Source organism: Pseudorca crassidens, chromosome 14 (genome assembly GCF_039906515.1).
Source record: "Pseudorca crassidens isolate mPseCra1 chromosome 14, mPseCra1.hap1, whole genome shotgun sequence".
Taxonomy (NCBI): domain Eukaryota; kingdom Metazoa; phylum Chordata; class Mammalia; order Artiodactyla; family Delphinidae; genus Pseudorca; species Pseudorca crassidens.
This window is the reverse complement of record NC_090309.1, coordinates 64790665-64796664: the sequence shown is the minus strand read 5'-3', so window position 1 is coordinate 64796664 and position 6000 is coordinate 64790665.

The window sequence follows — 6000 nt, the reverse complement described above, 5'->3', positions numbered from 1 at the left end:
AGACTTCAGTGAATCACTTGCTTTCAGCTCCATGCTGCCCTCTCTTGCTCATTCTGTCCTCTATGCCCTCTCAGAGATGGAATAGTACAGGAGCTGTGCTGGGCTTATTTTTTGTACAGGTCTTCTGCATGTTCTAGGCTGCAGGCTCCTCTGTCCTGCTTTTGATTTGTTCCCTCTATGAAGAAATTAATGAAATACCTCATTCCTTTTTAGTAAGGCTTTACAACATTTACATTCTTTTAGTATCATGTTAATGAGCACTGTAGAGAGAGGAGGCAGAAATATCAATACATGTGTATAGCTCACTATCATTAAAAAAAAATCTACCACACACTGTTTAAAGTTGTCACTGTATTACCTCTTAAGGTTAAATGAGTGTATCCACATTCTTGCTGGGAAAAAAATGATATGAGAAGAGGTTTATTTGTGCATTTAAATAAAATATCTCCAGGTTTCAACTGTTTGAGCTCTAATTGTTCCTTATTAGCAAGATGTGACTGGATCTTCAATTATATCATTACATATTTCAATCAGGACTCAGCTAGACTCTTTTTTACCCCCGCAAAGCTACTTATCTCTAGTTTCTCAAGTTACTTAAAATTGACCCAAACTGTAGAGCTTTTAATGGTCATTCAGATCACCAAAAAAAAAAAAAAAAAATTAAGCTCTGTTAATATAAAGGAATCATAAAAATTATTCAGGCTATATTTTCTGAACTTATCTTTCTGATCTTTCTTGGATGCTTTTCTGCCGCTTCCTCCTTCATCTGCCTCAGATGCTTCTGTCTGTACCCCTTTGGGGGTGGTGATACCCTGCTGACAGCCAGAACTTTATCACTGTCATCATGTAGGACACTAGTCCAACCTAAGGCGCCTCAGCCACCAACCACTTTTCTATTGTCATTCTCTACCAGCTGTCATTGTTGTCATCAAAGGCGTAAGTGACACTCTGACTAGTACAAGTAGACTAAAGAGGAAGCATAATCCTGTGAAAACTGCAGCTACCTAGATGTCAAAAGATTTCAAAGCTATTCACATTCATATCTTATTGAATGACACACATATCATTGAATGGCTCCTGCAAAAAAACAATATATTGTCTTACAAACTTTTGCTTTTTCTTCAAATAATAGATATCAGGTTGTTTGTTCTTTAGTTTACACACATAGGGATGTATATATACAAGTTTGGAATGAAAGAAGAGGATGGGAGATTGCATCTAAAAGGAGAAGAGCTGAAAGACCTAATTGATCTATTGGGTTGGCCAAAAAGTTCGTTCGGGTTTTTCCCTGACAACCCAATACATTGTTGCCAGTCAGGAGCTGTCCCTGGTACCAACCTCAGTAGTGATATCTCAACAATAAACTGAAAAGAAGAGGGAGAATTTGTAGTGGGGAGGAGATAAGAATATAAACAAACTTTTGCCTACTGAAATCAAGTTACAGATGAGGGCCACCCACGCCAGCAGTATCCCCTTCCTTTCTGTGGCTTCTTTTTCAATTTCCAACAGTTTTTCTCCCTCATTCCTCAGGGCCTGGATCCCAGTGGTGCTCTCCTAATTTCTCCTGTTCCAGGGAAAAGTGAAATAAACACCTTTACCTTAGCATTGGTAATTATTTTGCTTCTTAAGGGAAGATACACTCTAACTTAAAAAAAAACACGTTTTGGTAAAATAAAATAGAGAACCCAGAAATAAGCCTCCACATATACAGTCAAGTGACACAGTGCCAAGATCATTCAATGCGGAAAGGAGAGTGTTTTCAATAAATGGTGTTGGTAAAACTGGATATCCACATGCAAACAAATGAAATTGGTCACTTACCTTATAACATATACCAAAATTAACTCAGTATGGATCAAAGATATATCTGTAGGGCTAAAACTAAAACCCTAGAAGGCGTTTGGACTTGGCAATAATATCTTGTATACGACACAAAAAATGCAGGCAACAAAAGGCAAAAATAGATAAATTGGATTTCATCCAAATTAAAAACTTGTGTGCATCAAAGGACAGCATGAAGAAAGTGAAAAGGCAACCCACAGAGTGGGAGAAAATGTTAGCAAATGATAGTCTCATAAGGGAGTAATATCTAGAATATGTAAAGAACTCTTATAGAGCAACATCAAAACACCAAAAAAAAATTTAAAATAGACAAAGGACTTGAATGGACATTTCTCTGAAAAAGATATACAAAGTGTCAATATCCACATGAAAAGATGCTCAACATCACTAATCATCATGGAAATACAAATTGAAACCACAATGAGACATCACTTCACACCAATTAGGATGGGTATTATCAAAAAACAGAAAAAAACAAGTATTGGTGAAGATGTGGAGAAATTAGAACCTTTGTTCATTGTTGATGGGAATGTAAAATGGTAAAGCTGCTATGGAAACCATTAGGGCAGTTGATCAAAAAAATTAAATGTATTACCATATGATCCAGCATTCCACTTCCAGTATTACTCAAGGAAGTAAAAATAGAGACTCAAACAAATATTTGTACACCTATGTTCATAACAGCTTTATTCACAATAGTCATAAGGTGGAAGCAACCCACGTGTACATTGATAGATGAACTGATAAATGAAATGTGGTGGTTGCATTAACATTGTGAATGTATCAGTACTTAATGCCACTGAACTGTGTTTTACATTACATATAATTTGCCACAATGTAAAAAAATGTGTATATGAAAAAAACCCACAGATTTTGGAAACAGCATATAATTACATTTTAACCTCAGTAATTGAAAGACAACAATGCTTAGTTTACCAAGGACAATTTAGTAATAAATTACAAAGATGGATAATTGGAGCCCTCTCATACAGTCATTCAAAATATTTAGCAAACATGCCAGGGACACTGCTATGGGCAAACCAGATACTGTCACTGCTCTCACTTGGAATCAAGGAGAAAATCAGTTAACCAAATAATGACAAAAAATCAATTTATAAGTATCTAAAAGACCACGTAATCGGCTGTATTTGTATTGTATAAGCACTGAAATCTTTATCTTTTCTCAAAACTTCCTTGAAAACCATTTCCTTAATATTCTTTCCTAATACAGGTTGTAAACTCTGGTAGGATTCAAAGGACTTTTAGTCACTGTCCATTAATAATTATATAGCTTCTTTTGTTTAGGTAATAAAAACTCCAGTCTAGTAGACTATCAAAACAAACAAAAGATCATACCATTTAAATCTTCTCTTCTCCATCTCAGGCCTTATTTATCCTCAGAGACCTACAGAGAGGAAGAGAGAGATTATAGATTACTTCTCCCTTCCTTGCTTTTCCCCCTCTCCAACTATGTAACTGCAGTTTGGGAACCATTAGAGTTAGGGGGTAGGTAAAAGGGGGGAAGTGGAGGAGTGATAAAGTACAGGAAAAGTCATATTTAATGAGGAAATTTTAATCCATAAATAAAACTTCTGAATTGTGGCATATTCTCTCTGGTGGATGCTTTTGTGTGTTCCTTAGACATTTTTCTGCTAAGGCCTTCCAACCATAATTTCTTCTAATTGGTGGCTTCCCATCAGGCTGGCATAAATCTCCACTCTTTCCCCAATTCTCCCTCTCACCAAGCTTTTGCATCCAGTGGTACTTTAAGGTACTTTCTGCTGAGGTCACTTCTTTACTCAAGAGAACATCCTTTTGTGCTCTGTCTTTGGCAATAGTGCAGCTTAATTCCATTGCTTTTATTTGCATTCTTTCTCTCTCTCTTTTACTCTCGGCCTCTCTATCTCTGTCTCTGTCTGTCTCTCCTCAAGTAAATGCACAGAGTCTCAAGAACCTGCTTATATCCTTATGTAAACCACAGCACATGAAGAGTTTTTTTCCCAGATAATCAAATAATAAATTCCAAATACTGTTGATTCTTGAATAATGTGAGGGTTATTGGCAGTGACCCTCTTCAAAGTAGAAAATCCATGTGTAACATAGGCCCACCCTATCTGCGGTTTTGTAACGGTAGATTCAACCAGCCCTGGATCATGTAGTATGTATTTATTGAAAAAAAAATTGAGTATAAGTGGACCCACACAGTTCAAACCAGTGTTGTTCAAAAGTCTACTTTAGTCTCCAAATTGACCTTTTCTGTTGTATCCTATAGGTGAATGATGGTCTAATGCTGGCAGAAGTAGTTTAGTAATGCCTTTCTTAAGCATTCCTTATAGGTAGGTGTATAAGTCTGCTAGGGGTGCTATAACAAAACACCATAGGCTCTGTGGCCTAAACAACAGAAATACATTTCTTACAGTTCTGGGGACTGTGAAGTTGAAGATTAAGGTGTTAGCCAGTTTGGTTCCTGGTAAGGACTCTCTTCCTTGCTTGCAGATAGCTGTCTTCTGAATTTGTCCTCACATGGTAGAGAAAGAGAAAGACCTCTGCTGTCTCCTTCTGTTATATGGACACCAGACCTATAAGATTAGGGCCCCACCTCATGACTTCATTTAATCTTTCATTTCCTCAGCAGTCCTGTCTCCAAATACAAGTACATTGGGAGTTAGGGTTTCAATATAGGGCTTGGGTGCGGGGGTGGGGGAGGAGGGGGAATATTTGGTCTATAAAATCAACTTGTATTCCTATTTACTTGGGACAATACCAGGTTACATCTATGGTGAAAGCTGAATTTTTAATAGCATTCTATTTTATTCACAAGTTGTTCCAATTTAGATGATAAATAACAGAGTCATCTTATATATAAATGTTCTAGAACTTTAATTTAGAATGTATGAACATTTAGAAGCTATTGTTTTCAACCTTTGGGGCCTCTGACAAAAGTCTGAGACAATAGGAAAATTTGAATTTGAAAATCAGTTACAATTATAAAATGTTATATAGAGGAAATATATCGGGCACGATGAGAGCATACAGTAGAGGTACCAAGTATAGCTAAAATGGTATGTCAGAAAGGAAATATTTGAGCCAAGATTTAAAGATCACCATAAAATAAGTAGGAAAAAAGGGTAAGGAGATGGGGCTGAGAGATCAGGTAGTGACACAGCAGAAAGGAGAATGTCCTGGGTAAAGAAAAAAGTAAGCATAAAGTTCTGAAGTAGAAAGAGACATGAACTTTTAGAGGAACTTCAAGAAAACCATTATGAATGGAGTTCACAAAGTGAAGTGGAGAGAAGACAAGTGATGTCTCCTTCTGTCTAGGTTATAGAAAGTAGCATCTCCTAGGTTTAGTATTCTAACAGTGAATAAAAATCAGATAAACTGAAAAATCATAACCTTTCTTGAGTCAATCAAAAGCTGAAATCATGGGGCAATTAAGTAGCCTGGATTTAAGTGAGGGACAGGCATCTCAAAAGAGAAGGATGGATGGATTGACTCACCTGTGGGAAGCACAGGAGGAGAGAGTGACTGTCATTCAAGAATATAAGAAGAAATCAGCAATATTTTAACAAATTGCCAAAAATCTAGTGTTGAGCTGGTATGCTAGACTGGAATAGTGGAGGATTCCAGGTATAGGAAGAGTTTACACATCCTTGCAGACTCCTTTCCATTTTCCGATAGCACGTGCTAATAAGCATGATTAGGGGCAAGGCAGGAGACTAGAGAGAGCACCTTAGTGACGCAGACATGCCGGAGGTGGTCAACTACTACTGCCGGAAAAGTATGAAACCCTACCCTCTGGCCAGACCCTTCACTCTTGTGGAGTAAAAACCTCAAAGCTCTGTGAGAGTGAAAGTAAACCCTGTTACTGTCAGGGCACAGGCAAGGCCCATTGTGGCTGCAAAAATGGTACTAGAAAAAAAACTTCTATCCCTAATGAAGGGCAGAAGTGTCCAGTCCAGGGATTAAATACTTATACCACTATAGATGTGTTAACATTGAGAGAAGGGGAAGAGTAGGAACTTCCACCTAGGACTAAAGTCAGGTATAAGGTAGGGTTTGGTGGCCATGGGAGATTATTATACAAAAGTTAGGGTATAATTGGCATTTTGCGTTTAATATCATTTATATTTATTGAACTCAGTTTAAACAGTATGG